Here is a 17,297-nt window from a genome sequence, read left to right as displayed (position 1 = left end):
CGAGGATACAGTTTGGTTGCTTGGTTCTATTTGATTGATGGGTTTTTAATCATAGGCTCTTATTTCTTTAATTATTACTTAATCTCATTTCCTTAAATAGACTATCAAATGTTCTTTTTGAATTTTTATCATATCTTTGATTATCTTGGTTTTACAGTCAGGATGTTCGTATTTCAGAAGAGATGATGTTGAAAATGTGAGTTTTCAGATTTGATCTACCTTTCTCATAACACATTCTTATTTTAAAGAATATTTTTTTTCCTAGTCTTCTAGACTGAAAGATCTGATCTGCATGTAGAAATGGGCCTGAAAAGAGTTGAGTGAGGTAAGGAACATGTCACCATTAAGGGAGATTTCCATTTAAGGAGAGTGAGAAAGCCCTTTATAATGGCCATATAGGCCTCAATGGTACACACTATGCCATTTACTTCCTTTTTATTTCCCTGTCGTGCCTATGAATGTGTTCAACAGAAGAATAAATTCAATTGGACAATTAGCTGTTTCACCTTCAGCTTCTGTGTGTAACTCGAGGCTGAATGGTCCTAAAGGTGGAAGAGTCATTTCATAGAGCAGATACAGAGCTGTCCTTCATGTTGCTGCTACTAAGGGAGCCCCTCTCTGTCCCCCTTGCAGACTAATCCCAACTTCCCAAGAGGCATAACTTGGTTTATCTGTGGTCAAAATTCAGACTGTGCCGTTTCTTTCCTGGCCTGGGAATGCCCTGTCTCTTTGAGACATTGAACCACTAGACCCCATGTAATTAATCCCTGGAAGACTTCCTCTAAGGGCAGAGAGCTATCTCCAAAGGGAGCTACATAGTCTTATAAATTTTCCCCAGTGTTCCTAACGCATTCCCTTCTAAACTCTGTCTCTTTAAATCTTTTTATCCCTTCAAGGTACAGCTTGCTTGCTACTACCTCCATCAAGCCCTCCCAGACACTTCCAGGTATCAGTGTGCTGTCTTGCTTCTCAAATTACTGTTTATTCATTTATTTGTTTATGTGCTGTGTCCTGTCTTTTAACTGCCATTCCCCACCCAGTGAATGTTTTTTTTTTTTATCCCTAATGCCGTGCACATAATAGGTGCTCAATAAAAGGGGGAAAAGAATAAGCATTTACCTAGGCACCTACTATGTGCCAGGCACTGTGATAAGAGCTTTACAAATATTATCTCATTTGATGTTCACAACAACCCTGCTAGGCTGTTATTATCCCCATTTTACAACTGAGAAAACTGAGGCAAACAAGGTTGAGTGACTTGCCTGGAGTCTCATAGCTAGTAAGTGTCTGAGTCTGAATTTGAATTCAGGTCTTCTCGACTCCAGGCTTGTGATCTATCCACTGTGCCACCTAGCTGCTTAACAAATAATAAACTTTGAATCATCTCCACCCTAACCTAAAGCACCTCATTATCTTTCCCACAAATTGTACCTCTTTTACATAACTTCCCTATTTCTGTCAAGGGTACCACTTTCCTTTCAGTCATCCAGATTCCCAAACTTGAAGTCATCTTTGCCTGCTTACTTTTCCTCACTCCATGCAATTAATCAGTTGCCAGATTTTAAAAATTCTATACCCCAAATATTTCCTACATCCATCCCCTTCTCTCTAGAAACATGGCCACCACGTGAATTCGGTCCTTTGTCATCCATTGCCTGGACTTTTGTAATAGCCTTCTAATTGATCTGCTTCAAGTCTCTCTTCTCACCAATCCATCCTCCACACTTCTACCAAGGTAATATTCTTAAAATTCAGGTTTGACTGTGTCACTCCCCTATTCAATAAGTTCCCATGGCTCCCTATTGCCTTGAATAAAAACACAAATGCCTCTGTTTGGCACTAAAAACCATTGACAATTTACCTTCAACCTATCTTTCTAGGATTATTATATATTTTCCTCTTTACACTTTCTGTTCAGCTGAACTGACCTTGCCTCAATGCTTTGCACAGGTTGTGATACACACACATACATACACATACATATATATATATACATACATATATACACATACATTCATATGTATGTCTATCATCTATCCATCCATCCATCTATCTATCTATCTATCTATCTATCTATCTATCTATTTATCTATCTATCTATCAATCAAATGTAAACTCCTTGAGAGTAGGAACTGTTTATTTTTTATCCTTCTATCCCACAGGTGCTTAATAAATGTTTGTTGATTGCTACTGAATCATATTGAATTGAATTTTTGTTGACTGATAAACATCAGTGACTTTTAAAAAGAAAATCCATATTGGTCTCCTTGTGGTGGACATTCATTTTTTGTTGTTGTTCATTCTTTTCAGTTGTGTTCAACTTTGTGACCCCATTTGGGATTTTCTTGGCAAAGATACTGAAGTGGTTTGCCATTTCTTTCTCTAGCTCATTTTATAGATGAGGAAACTGAGGCAAACAGACTTAAGTGATTTGACTAGGGTTACATAGCTAATAAGTGTTTGTGATCAGGAAGATGAGTCTTCCTGACTCCAGGCCTGGCTCTCTATCCAATGTGCCACGGAGCTGACCAATTTTTTAGGGCTATGCTATAGCTCTGGGTTTATTTTAGGTGAGCCTTGGAGAGAGTTAGGGTTCCTAGGTTAAACAAAACTCTGGGGAATCCACCAAGCAAACTCAAAATCCAGTATTAACCACAGAACAATCCTTTTTACCTCAAGTTTCTTAGCCTGGTGCTGATTCTGAGTATATTCAGATGCCTAGGATCCATTCCATAGGCCCAACAGGTGAACTTCAGCATAAATTTAGGCATTACAACTGAGTCAAAATTTAATTCAATGAGCTTTTTTCATTAAGTCCCTACTATGTGTAGAGCAAACCAATTTCTGGGGGATACATCATGTACATATAGAAATAGAAAGAAAATATAAATATGTATATAGATACAGATATATACACACACAAACTACATAAAAGGTAAGGAGCTATGGAAGTATTCTCTACAAACTTTAGCCTCACATGGTGCAAAGAAAAATGAAGAGTCAAGGATGATTCCAAGGTTGGAAAACCCAGTTACTAGAAGGACAGTGGTGATCTTGATAGAAAAAGGGAAATTAGGAAGAGTGGTGTGTTTTGTGGGAAAAGATAATGAGTTGTGATTTGGTCATACTGGGTTTGAGATGTCTATAAGACCTAGTATAAAATGTCCAATTGACTGTAGTTCTGAAAAATGACTGAAGATATATATATATATATATATATATATACACATTATATGATACATACATATATACACATACACACATACATGTGTGTGTGTGTGTGTGTGTGTGTGTGTCTGGGAGTCATTCCCACAGAAATGGTAACTGAATCCATGAGAGCTGATGAGATCACTAAGAGTATACAAAGAATTCTGAAGAGGACCTTAGAGGATACTCATGATTAGAGGGCAGGACATAAATGATGATTCAGAAAAGGAGATTGGGGATAATGACTTTGCTCAGTGCTTTTTCTTGTCATTGTGGCATTTTAAAAGCTCAAGAGACATAGTTTCTGGGTAATTTAACCATTTTATTAGTAAGGCTAGCTTGTTTATTAGTAAAGTGAGGTTAGTGATGCTCTTGAATGCCACAGACCCTCATGGTGGTGGGCTCACAGTTTATATACCCTTGGAAGAGTAGGTGTTCCTGAGGGTGACAATCAGCTCTGGTTAACAATGAGAAAGTGAATATTACCATGAGGGCCTTGAGGTATATGACTTGGATTGCCCAAGTCTTGGTCAAATTCCATATCACCTGTCTGACAAAAGGAGGATCCACATTTTCTCAGATCTGTCTGAGTAAACATAATGATCAGGAATCCTCCCATTTGTCCAAACTTAGAATTTCTTTTACTGTCTGATTAGATTTTGGCCTGGGTAAATCTTCGAGAAAAATTTCCTGCACTGGTTGATTTCTGGATGAGGAATTGAAAAGGGGAAAAACCTTGGCTCTGATTCAATAATTAGCTATTAATGCAAGAGAAAAACAATCATTTATCTCATCATTCTGTGGTGGCCCAGCTCACTCAGTTTATTCACTCTAAGCCTTTACAGAAGCCAAAGACATCTTTCAAAAATCTAACAGCAAGTTTTATATTCTTATTTGGGCACATGAATTATAAGATTATTATTTTGACACTTTTAATGGCAAAATTCTGAAAAGTGGTCTCTGTGTTTGCTAGCACAATGTTAAACATGATGTGCATGTTTGTACATGTGTATGTTAGTAAATTATAAATATTTGCTGCTGAATCACAAGGAGAAAGAATTAATTTATTTGCCAAGCTGTATATCCAGAGATGGAATCAGAGCGTGTAGAAACAGTCAATCAATCAAATCATTAAGCTCTTTCTATGGGCAAAGTGCTGAACATACAAACATGCATATGACATTGTCCCTATCCTCAAGGAGATATGATCTAGATGAAAAGATGGGATATATACATTAAAAGAATTATAAATTCAAGAGTGATAAGTATTTCAGTGAGTAGCAATCAATCAAGAAGCAAGAAATGTCTCCCGTGTGCCAAGCACTGTGCTTTCCCATCCCTCTTAATTCTAGTGCTTTCCTTTTGCTAATTATTTCCTATTTCTTTGTATATAGCTTGTTTGTGTGTATTTATTTGCTCATTGTCTCTTCTATTAGGTTGTGAGCTTTTTGAGAGCAAGAACTGTCTATTGCTTTTCTTTGTATCTTCAGTGCTTATTACAGTTTCTGACATACAGTAGTCACTTAATAAATGCTTTGGAGGCAGTTAGATGGCAAAATGGATAGAGTGTTGGGCCTAGAGTCAGGAAGACCTGAGTTCAAATCTGGCCTCAGACACTAGCTGTGTGACTCTGGGCAAATCACTTAACCTTGTTGACCTCAGTTTCCTCATCTGTAAAATGAGCTGGAGAAGGAAATGGCAAAGTACTCTGGTATTTTTGCCAAGAGAACCCCAAATGGCTCACGAAGAGTCAGACACAGCTGAAAAAATGACTGAACAACAACAAATACTTTTGACTAACTAGCTAGAGATATAAAGGCAAAAATGAAATGGTCCCTGTCCTTAAGGAGTAACAAAAACAAAATTAGTATGGGGTAAATGGGGCTTTGTCCCAGGGTTTTTACATTTTTGGGGGTAGGATGGAAGAGGATGCTTCCTCTCTGTGGTGACTTACTTTATTCATACTTTACCATCTTTTTGAGTCCTGTGGTAACAATCTCCTTCAGATCACCACTCCCACCATTCTACCACTATGGCACCTTGCTCCAGAAGCCTATCTTCTCTCCTAACTCCAACAGACGCACAGAACATTGCTTCTTCTGGCGAGGCTTTACCTATGATAGAACTGTGCCCTCTGTCCTCATCTACTCTCCAATTGAATTTGTCTCAGGAACAATTATGGCTAGTTAGGGCTCTGGTAAGTGATACTGATAGTAAATTCTATAGCAGTTTGGAGGAGGGAAACCACTGGGACACGTGGCTGGCAAAGGAAGAGAAAGATTTAGGTAGACCAAGTGGATTGGGGTGAGTCTTTCTGTTACTTGTATTTGGGCAATCCTGAGTAGTTTCATCTGACATTTGCTTATTAATGAGGCTTATTTCTTCCCTTCTCTGGGAGAAAATGTGGAGGGTTCTGGATGAGGAATGTTATTCTAAAGTTCCCGACTTTGTATCTTCATCCTACAATCCAAACTTTCATGAAGAGGTCGTGTGTGAAGAATCCTGCCCTGTGTGCACTCTTAAGAAATCCATCATTAGTTTCCTGAGTTGTTCCAGGCCATCAACTCACTTATTTAATCCTGAAAGTTTTATCATCTTTTTTAACTAACTCAGACATTGGGCTCAGCTTGATCCTCTAGTAAAAGTTCAACTCTATTTGAATTGTATAATATTATCTTTTTAACTTTATGTCATTTTATTTGTTTGTTTATTTTCATTGGGAGCTAGAGTCATAAATTGAAGGGAGCTGTTGAATGGATAATCCATGCCCCAGGCAAGAGAAGCTAGTATTTTTTCCATTCTGTTAGCTCTTCATAGACCCAAGTAATAACAGATGAGATTATGTCTGTATAACACTTCAAGGTTTACAGAATGCTTTCCTTACAACAATCTTCTAAGAAATGTAATCAAATGTTATAATCCCCATTTTTCCATGAGGAAATTGAAGCATTGAGAGATTAAATGATGAGATCAGAGACACAAGATTCAGATCCCCAGTTCTCTTGCCCTCCAAATCAGTATTCTCTCCACTATATCGTACTCCTTCTTAATGGATACCCAACATCTGATACAGATGACCCTCTTGACCAAAAGGGCTGCTTGCCCTATGAAGAGATTGAAGGTCTGTACTTAACAATCCAATTCTTTGGAATCCAGGAAAATCTCAGATTAAAGTTCCCTCTCAAGAGAGTAATCAGATCAGACCCAAAGATAGATCAGGAAAACTACCAGAATAGTCCTGCTATTTCTCATGACATGACCCTCAGTTCTCTCACTATTTTGTTCATCTTAAGGATGTATTCTAGTTTGCCAATATCTTTCCTAAAATGTGGCACATAGAATTAAAGATAATTCCCTAGATTTTTTATGACCAGAGCAGAGTAAGACCATCACCTCCTTTTTTCTGCCTCTGTTAATATAGTTTAAGATTGTATTAGTTTGTTCTACCCTGTTTTGTTGAATTATATTATTTGTTGTTCACTAAGATCTTCATATCTTTTTCATAAGCTGTTGATCATTAAAAAAATGCAATACCTCGAGTATAGAATCTTATCCTTATTAGATTGTAAGTTTCTCTATTAGACTGTAAATTCCTTGGGGGAAGAGACTGTCTTTTGTCTCTTTGTATTCCTAGCGCTTAGCTCAGTGCCTAGTAGGCATTTAATAAATATTAATATTAATATTTAATAATAATAAATATATAATAATTATATATAATATATAATATATAATATATAATTACATATATAATAATATATAATAATAATTAAATATTAATAATAAATATTGATTGATTGATTGATTGACATTACATTTAATCTCATTAGAACTTCTATGTTGTTGTTGTTGTTGTTGGTTTTTTTTTTTTTTTTTTTGGTATTTGGTCACCCAACATATTAGATAGATTTTCTTAGCTTTTAATTACCCATAAATTTGGTAAATATGCTATCTGTGCTATCATTTAAGTCATGATAAAAATGTTGAATAAAACAGAGACAAAGGCAGATCCTTGGGGTGTTTCACTGGAGACTTCTATCCAGATTAATGTTGATCCATTAATCACTAGTTTTTGGGTATAGTCATTCAATCAATTCCAAATGCACCCACCTACAGTATTACCTAAGCTACATTTCTCTCTTACAGACTTTGTCAAATGCTTTCAAATCTGCTTTAGCTATAGTAGTCTCTTGCTTTATGTGTCTAGTAACAATTAAAAAGGGAAATGTAGTTAGTCTGGAATGATTTGTTCTTGCAGTAGCTTGCTGTCACTGTGGATAGAAAGCTAGACCTGGAGTCGGGAACACTTGAGTTCAAATCCAGTCTCAGACATTTATTTGCTGCATGATCCTGGGCAAGTCACTTAACCTCTACCTGCCTTAGTTTCCTCATATGTAAATGGGGATAATTGCATCTACCTCCCAGGGTTATGAGGATACAATGAGATAAAATTTGTAAAGTACTTAGCAAACCTTAAAGCACTTTATAAATGCTAGCTATTATTTAGCTATTATGATGATTATTATGATTACAACGATTATGCTGGCTCTTTGGGATCTTTGCTTCTCTTTCTAAATATTCAGAAACCTTCTTTTTTATAATTTAGCCTAGAATTTTGCCTTGAATCAAAGTCAAGTATTTCTGAATATGCCTGCCTTTTGCTCCCTCTTTGCTATGTTCTTGTTTCTTCTCCCTGGAATATCTTACTTCAACATCTCCATCTCCTAATGTTGCTCAAGCCTTGTGTCACCTTTTCCAAGAAGCCTTTCCTGATATATCAAACTAGAAGCAATCTCTCCTCCCACTGAATTCCAATAACATTTAGTTCGTATCTGCCTTGGAGTTCTTATTAAATTCTACCTTTTATGATAGTTACTTGTGTACTCAAGAAGAGACAACACAGCTCACAAGGAGAGTGCTAGGCTTTGACCGAGGGGACCTGAATTCAAATCCTGTCTCTGATACCTAATAGCTGTTTGACCACATGCAAGTCATTTAACCTCTATGTACCCCAAGCAACTCCTGAAGATTTATCTACTCAATTGTAGATTGGTCGCTATCTGTATAGATCATAAGATTACAGATTTAAAACTGGAAGAGACCTTAGAGGTCTCGTTCAACTGTCTCATTTTACATATGAAGAAACTGAGATCTAAGGAGATCAAATAAACTGCCTAGGATGGAGGGAGTTCCTCACACTGGCAGAATCATAAAGGCTTTGTATATTTGCATATTATAATATATTACAATACATATTATATAGGTAAATATGTGAATATATACACACATATACATATATGTGTATGTACATACATATATTCGTGTGTATGTATATGTATGTTTATATGTGTGTATCTATATCTATATCTATATCTTGTGTCTTTTACTAGATTATAAGCCTAATGAGAGCGAGGATTGTGTCTTACTCATATTTATATCCTTTGAGGCTCCAAGTGGAGTCCATTGCATTTAATAGGCATTCAGTAAATATTTATTGACTAATGGACTGACTGACTAAATAAATGAATGAATTTTCATTTTTTTAAGAGGGGCAGTCTGGTCTATATAAGAAGGACATGTTTCTCCCAGTCCTGGCTCAGTTTCCTGATAAGACCAATTTAGTGTGCTTTAATGTGCATGTACCTCTATTCCAACTATTCATTCAGTAATTATTGGTTGAATGGCTATTGTGTGTAAAGCACTGTGCTAGAGTCAAGTATATGAAAGTATTATTTAAAGCTATTAATTTACACACAGATCCTTTAGGTGTCTGGAACCAATCTGATAGTTTCTGAACATTCTATTCTTTAAGTATCCATTAGCAGATGTAATTTTAGAGGGCTTGAATGTTGGAATTGGCAATGGCTCTGCCAAGGCATTATGTTTAGGAAATTTGAATTGGGAAGACAGTTTCATAGAAACTTAGAGCTGAAAGAAATCACCTTGTGCAGCCTTTGGGCTATCTTTTCAGGAAAAAAAAATACCTAAGTGTTTGAACCAAAAATACATCTATCCAAACTCATTATCATCACAATCTTAAAATGTTAAATGGCAATTTTTAAAGGACCAACATTTTATCAGGTCTTACTTGCATTTGTTAACCCTAAAGATGGGTATCCAGGATTGTGATATAAGTGGTCATTTTCTTCAAAAACATTTGGACCCTGAGTCTCCTTCCAAATACAATTGGAATGATGAGTTTATGGAGATATAGTGTGTATAGTTCAATGAGCATTTCTGTTTTCTAAAAATGATTTATTGATGCTCTTCTAAAAATATCTCTCAGTTCCCAGGAACTCAATCTACTCCCCTACCCCTTAGCTTTTCTGCTAACAAATCTGTACAGTTAAGCAAAACAGATCAGTAGTTGACCATGTCTGAAAAGCTGCCGGGTTCCTTACCAGTGGTTTCTCCCTTGTCTGCTGAGAGCATGCTTAGTCCAGTGAGTATCTGATCAGTCATTGTATCGGTCAGTATTCTGAATACCTTCAATGTTTTTTTTTTTAATTACATCATTGTGGTCATCGTATAAATTGTTCTTTGCTCTGTATCAATTCATACTAGTCTTTCTAAGTCTTTCTGAATTCTTCACATTCTTCATTTCTTACAGTACAATCATATTCCTTTATATTCATGTTGTTCAACCATTCCCCAATCAATGGGCACCCACTTTCCTTCCAGTTCTTTGATGCTGCTGAAGGTGCTGCTATAAGTATTTTTGTATATGTATGACCTTAGCCTTTGACTTTGACCTTCTTGGGGTATATGTCTAGTAATGATTTTGATGGGTCAAAGAATATGTATCATTTAATGGTTTTTTGGTATATTTCCAAATTGCTTTCCAGAAGGATGGGGCCAATTCACAGTTTCTCAACAATATAAAAATAGTTAATAATAACTAAAATTATGTAGCATTTACTATGTGTCAGGTACTGTACTAAGTGCTTTATGATAATTATCTTATTTGATCCTCCCAAACAACTCTGGGAGACAGGTCCTGTTATTATCCCCATTTTATAGATAGGGAAACTGAAGTAAACAGAAGTTAAGTGACTTGCCCAGGATTACACAGCTTTTAAGTGTGTGAGGCTGGATTTGAACTCATGTTTTTCTGACTCCAGTCTAGCACGTTCTTTCCACTGTGCCACCTCCCCTAGTGTGTCTGTCTTCAATAGCCCCCTCCAACGTTTACCTTTTTCACATTTTATCATCTTGTTTTAATTTGAATTTCTCTTATTAGCAGTTATTTATACTGAGCATTCTTTCATATGGTTGTTGATAGCATGTATTTTTTCCCTCTTAAAAACTGCCTGTTCTTATCTTTGAATGAGAATTCCTTTAATTTCTTAATTAACCTTCGGAGACCTAACACACCAATAGCACTTTGCTCATGTTGTGTTTTGTGAAAGAAGACTCCCTTTTTACAGGCATACAGTAGACTGAAAACAACTTTGATTGTTCATTTCTTGGGAAAATAGAATTTACCATTTTGTCTTTTGATTCAGTAGATTGCTAGAATGTCAAATAGTACCCTGGTAAAGCTATTAAGACACCACCATAGGCAAACTTCAGTGGCAGCCACCCAAATACTTTTAAACTTCAGCTCCTTTTATAAACAAGTTATCTTTTCCAAAACACATTGTATTAAAATAGGTCCCAATAGAAGGTTTTGAGCTTAATGTTTAGACCAGGGGTGGGGAACCTGCAGGCCTCAAGATCACATGTGGCCTTGAGGCCACAGGTTCCCCACCCCTGGTGTAGGCCAATATGAAATGTAGATTTGGGGACATTATTGCTTATGAAATGACTTGTAGAAACAATTATAGAAGTACAAATCTCTGTTGATGAATGAACAAGATTATTTATCTCAACTATACAATGGTTTTATAATAGGCTTCCTATATTTTGTAGATTCCAGAGGACTCCCTCTTTGGGTAGCCAGTACATATTGGATCAATCATTTAAAACTGAAAAAGATCCTAGGTGAATAACTCTTGCCACAAATCTTGAACAGGGTTGTTCAGAATCTGGGACCTAATCCTTGCCAAACTTCAGCTTGATGTAATGGATACAGACCAGACCTTTGGTGTACAGGGTATCTAGATTCATACCCTTGGTACTCCTCCTCTGACACTTACTGGCTATGTTATCGTGGGCAAGTCATTTAGCCCCTTAGTACCCCAGGCAACTCTATACAACTAACTTCAAGAATAGTTGCTTATCTGCATTGTGGGAGTCCCCTTTACTACAAAACTGCTGGTTTGGACCTTCCCAATTCAATAGGCATAGATCTCTCGGTATGGGATGCCCCATCTTTAAAAAGGCTAATTCTTTATCTTCCCCTGATTTTCCACTGATTATTCTGTTAGACTTCCTATCAAGACTCTAGGCTAGGATTTCTTAACCTTTTTTTTTTTTTGTCATGGACCCCATTAGCAGTCTGGTGAAGTCTATGGAATGTTTCTCAGAATACCATTTTTAAATGTGTAAAATAAAATACATGAGATTACAGAGAAAACCAATTATATTGAAATAATGTAATCAAAATTTAAAAAAAAACCATAGACTCCAGGTTAAGAACCCATGCCTAGGCTAATTCAACAAATTGTAAAACTGGGTTTTACAAGCAAGTATCTTATATAAGGTACAATGAGATTTCAGGCCTAGTTATTCTACTACTGTTCATATTCTATCTAGTTTTGCCTCATTTGGAAAATATTGAAGAATAACAAGACTGTTTGCAACATTCGTCGATTGGCCTTTTGTTCCATAGATAGGAACCATCAAAGGAAACATTACAATTTCAATATAGATCCCAAATTATGAATTATGAATGAATAACAACATTCCTGCTAAAAACAGAATAAACAGGAGTATTCTCAAGACAGGATGTAACTTTTATTTATGAAAAATGTCAAATGGGTTGTGTGTCTTAGAGCTCCTTCTTTTTCATTTCTGTTGAAACAACTTGGACAGCTATTAGGTGATGTATACCTCTTGGTAGAAAAATTAGGAAGACAAATATCCTCCTGGTTACTGATGATATGGTTGGCCAGAAGGGGTCTTAAGAAGCACTTTATTTCATAAATTAAAAATAAAATAAAATAAAATAAAAAGATCTTTAAAAATTAGCATGGAAACTAAGTAGTATGGTAGTTTATTGGCTTATAAACTCAATATTCATGACACGCAAAATAAAAATCACAGCATTTACTTGGCCTTCCTCAACATTTAAATGAATAAGCCCAAGTAACCCTGCCCAGCAGGTCAATTTGTCCTACTTAGGGATGCTTTGAGGCCAACTCTCCTGAGGAGGACCATCACTATGTAGGTTTACTTTCAATCAGAAGTTGCATTGCCCCCAGCAGAAGTTCTTTCAAGGGCAAAGCAATTAGGTAGTAATATTTTCCTGAAAACATTTCAGGCAATAATTGTCTATTTTATGCAACATGATAGAGAACTGTGTGGGTCTTCACCAATTACTCGTCCAAGTGCTTGAGAAGATTAAAAGCTTTTCTCTTCCCCACCTCATCCTCCCTCCAAATATTGATTCTACCTGCAGCTGCCTGGTTGCTCATGGGTTTTCTGAAGTGAGTTAGCCTTCCATCTGGGTAAGAATGTAAGTTGAGCTTGAAAGTTTTCACCCCAGAATAAAACTTTACTTCTCTCCCTTGGAATATTGATAGTGAAAATTATTTATTGAGTGATTGATGAGTATCCAAAACCCTTGCCTCTCACTTTAGCCAACAATACGGAATATCTGTAGTCCAATCACTTGTTAGTCACAAATTGACTGTGATAAGACATCTGAGGTTTGAAAGAGGAAGTCTGATGGCCATGTTAACTTTCTATTTTTCCAGATTGTTCAAATTCTATCTCTGTGTCACCAGATCATCTGAAGGTATATTATTTCAACTTCCTCTCTCCCTTTCCCTCTCCCCACCAGATTCCTTTACTGAGTTTCAATTTCATCTTATCTCCTCTCCCTTTATATAGAAAACATCCATTTTAATAGCTTTCCCATATCTTTTGTAAAAATGTGCTTAAGGACATTGTCCACTGTATAACCTAGTATCCCTTTTACAGCAAGGACCTACATGATAATTTCCTTTAGGTGGTTAGTTCCAGGGAAAAGTTTTTGTGCAGACCATTTTGTGTGCTTTTTCTATAGACCCATGAAAACCATATCATCTATCATATTTCCATTTTTGGCCTAGCTTCCAGGAAACTCTGAGCCATAATCTATTATAGTAATTAGCTCATTTCAGGTGCCTTCTAACATCTACCCCCTTTTTAGAATCTCTGTTCTTTTCTCATCCTTAATTGAGAATTATATTTAATTTTTAAAGTCTGTTCTATATTTTTGTTTGGTATTGTGTTTATTTTTTAACCTTTCTCCAATAATTTTGATGATAAATATCCTATAAATCTTTGATAGATTTAACTACATGGAGTTGTGGGTGGGGAGAATTCCAACAGGGGAATTAGACAAAGAATTAGAAAGAATAGTCTTGGAGGTGGGACCAAACATTGCACTTTTAGGGGTTAGGCTAGTGGATAGATCATTTATCTGGTCTCCTCATACTGTCTAATTAAAAAACTGAAGATGATCCAGGTCTCTGAGATGAGTGCCTAGCTCTCAATCTATGTTGTATGGTTATCTTCTCATTATGAAGGTTCTGAACATTCTGTTATACAGTTAGTTATTCTTCCTATTCTGACTGTCATAAATTCATTCAATTACCTTAATGTAATATAGGTGTTTTGGCATTATAAAGGTGCTACAGAATATCCTAGAGCCATCAGCATAAGCACTGATACTAAAAATGACTGAAGGGCCCACCGGAATGCTCTGCTGTATGGTTATTAAAGCGACTGAGAAGAGGTTTCTGAGACTTGGTTGTTTACAGCCAGACAGGCAAATGCTGATTTAGTCCAGCAAATAAAAAGAGAGAGAGAGAAAGAAAGAGAGAGAGAGATTCATGCATTAATAAATATTGATGTGTATGAGCAGTGGTGCAATTGTATTTTGTATGTTGGAGAAGGAAGATTCAATTCTGGGAATTGTGTGTTCAGACAGGGAAAGTCAGGGGAAATAAATATCTTCTTTCCAGTTGGATAGTAAAGGCTTTGGGGAGGGGAGGGGATTTCAGGAACTTTTTGAGACATGAAAAAGAGAGAACCTGATGAAATAGAAGGGAAAAGACGGTTCCAGAAAGAAGGTGTGTTAGGAGAGAAGGCTTGGAGGCAAGAAGGGTGAAGGGAGTTAAGATTAAATTAGTCTCTAGTGGGCAAGCTCCAAGGCAGAAGGAGTTGAGTGGTATGAGGTGGTGAGTCAAAGAGAATGTCGAGGAGTGGGAGCTTTCAACTTGCTCAGATGGTTTGGGAGGCTCATTTCGGCTCTGAGTTTCTTTGCCATCCTGGGCAAGTTGTTTTGACATTCTGTACTCTTGATTCCTCATTTGTAAAAGGAAAACTACACCAGGGTAAGTCAATGGCTGAGGTAAATTAAAGCATATTTTCAAACTATTCTATTTGAGAAACATGAACACAAAGACTGACAACAATGCTACAGAAACTACAAGGGAACTATGTATTGGAATATATTGATGAGGGTTTGTAGAAATGCATATATCTAACACTTCCTGCCCCACTAAGGGGAAAAGTCTAGTTAAAAAAAAAAAGAAAAAGAAAAAAATCAGCAGTTTTGAACAATTTGAAATAGTTTGTATAAAATGCCTTAGAAGCCAAGGAAAACAAGAGGAAAAAAAAGTGTTATTTTGTGACTTTTTGTGTGTGACAGTACTAGCAAAAATAAGAATTGAAATGAACCTTCAGTGCACAATATACAGTGGATTGTCTCATCACCAAATTTAAACTGAATAGTGACTTGTGCCTGGCTCACTGCTGAAAAGACTTGTCTTAGTGGAAGGGAAAAGGTATAATGACTTCAGAGAGATATTTCATATCAACGTCCTCCCTCATTCACACTCAGTTCTAGCCTCAAGGTAAATAGCAATGGAGAAGGAACTACAGGAAAAGTGTGGCTTTTGATAAGTTTGCTGACGGACATCAATTGTTTACAATCTAATATTAGCTCACACTGCTCCTCACCCCACCTCAAAAGATCCTGACTACTTTCTAGGTAAATTGATATTATTAAACAATATCATTTTCCCCACATAGTAGAATATGTGTTAATAATGACTTAAGATCTCTACTAGGGAATTTGATGTATTTACAATCATAAATCTTGATTTCCTTGGAAAAGTTCTAAAAAAAATCCACATTTACTCTGCCTGGACTTATTTCCCAATAATTAGTATTCTCTCATCCTACTTCACTCTATGCAACCCAGTGGTACTAAACCCTTGGATGCTAAAAACAACCCTATTTCTCCAAACTCCTGTTGTCTACTCCTTTATTTCCATTCACCTCAATGCTATTCCCATAATATTCCTCTCAAAATGTATACTCTTCCACTGTGCCCTTTGGAACTTCTGCTATATAATTAACAAACTTTTCCTTTCTTTTTAAACCTTTTCATCTCTTGCTCTTTGTATCTTCTGGAACTTATGGAGACCAGGCTTCCCTCAAATGATGCTGTATCACTGTCCATCCTTTCTATTACTTTCTTTATATTCCCTAAATCACTGATCCTTGTGGGGAATACTTGGAGTACTTTTTGCTCCCTATGTCCTCTTCCAGACTTCTGCTCAATGACCTTCCCTTCTTTAAGGTTCACTCTGTTTGAATTTACTGATCCTGATCTTTGTGGCACAGTTATCTACTTGCCCCCTGTACATTCTCCCTCCTTTCTCAGTAAGTTTAGTGCCTGGCTCAGAGTTTACCAGTTCAATCCAAATCTTCCTCTCATGCTAGGAAACATATGTACACATGCATAAAAATATGTATAAATATATACATATATGCACATATCCACATATAAAGTCTCTATATAATACATGCATATAAACATATATATGTCCATATATAGTTACACACACACATACACACACACACACACACACATACAGAGGAATGGACATAAATGTTCTACCTCCGTGTTCAAGAAATCAGAAATTCCTCTATCTGATCATTATCTTCCCTTGTGCCTTTCTGCTCCTAAATTTATTCTTTGTCCTTACTGTGGGACTGTGACCTCCAGTCCCTCCACCTCTCAGTACTTTTCTGGACCATCACCTCTGCTCTGGTTATACTCTCTTCCCTTCCCAATCTTGACCTTCTAGTGAAAATTTTCAATTCTGCCCTTTAATCTGCTTTCAAATCTCTTCCTCCCTGTCCTATTGCTGATCATACCTTGCTAAACTCCAACCCTAGATTAATCTTACTATCTGCCTCCCCTTCTTTGTTCCTATTTATGTGTTGCAGAACAAAATTAGAAGTCACAAAACTATGCTGACTGAGTCCATTAAAAATGTAAGTAACAACTGGGCCTTCACTGTAGCTAAACAATTCTTCTACTCCTAATTAATTCTCTATGCCACTCACAACGGTAGTTGCTTCCAAACTTTCCCTTCCCTTCCCTCCCCTCCCCTTCCCTTCCCTCCCCTGCCCTTCCCTCCCCTTCCCTCTCTTTCCCTTCTGTGCCCTTCCCTCCCCTGCCCTCCCCTCCCCTCTCCTCCCCTTCCCTCCCCTTCCTTTCCTTTCCTTCCCTGCCCTCACCTCCCCTTCCCTACCTTCCCTTCCCTTCCCTGCCCTTGCCTTCCCTCCCTTCCCTTCCCTCCCCTTCCCTTCCCTGCCCTTCCTCTGCACGTATCTTTGATCCCATCCCCTTCCATTTTCTTTGGCAGATTGTCTCTACTATCATCCTCTTCTATCTCTAATCTCCAATTTCTCATTGTCTTCTGGTATCCTCATCAATGCCCACAAACACCTCCAAGTCTCTTCCATCCTTAGAAAAAGAACTCTCATTAGATCCTACTTTTTTCCATCAGTTTTCGTCTTATATCTTTCCTCTCCTTTCTTATCTCAACTTTTGGAAAAGCCAACTACTTGGAACCTCAACTTCTTCTCCTCTAACTTTTAAAGCCTATGCATTCTTACTTGCAACATCATCATTTAACAGAAAT

The 17,297-nt window shown here is 36.9% G+C and overlaps 1 protein-coding gene across 2 annotated transcripts in view; it reads left to right on the top strand.

The window, feature by feature from the left end:
• The window catches only part of ESR1 (estrogen receptor 1), a 455,293-nt gene that overhangs the window by 96,076 nt on the left and 341,920 nt on the right, over positions 1-17,297 (top strand). The window contains exons 2-3 of one of the 2 annotated variants that reach the window (XM_027857989.1): positions 266-325; positions 897-946. The exons of the other annotated variant lie outside the window; for it this stretch is intronic. The gene's annotated coding sequence lies outside the window, so the exon portion shown is untranslated. The remainder of the gene's footprint in view (positions 1-265; positions 326-896; positions 947-17,297) is intronic. 2 annotated transcript variants of the gene reach the window in all.

This window comes from Vombatus ursinus, unplaced genomic scaffold (genome assembly GCF_900497805.2).
Source record: "Vombatus ursinus unplaced genomic scaffold, bare-nosed wombat genome assembly UNPS02012602.1, whole genome shotgun sequence".
NCBI classification, from domain to species: Eukaryota; Metazoa; Chordata; class Mammalia; order Diprotodontia; family Vombatidae; genus Vombatus; species Vombatus ursinus.
This window is presented reverse-complemented; position numbering and strand designations above follow the sequence as displayed.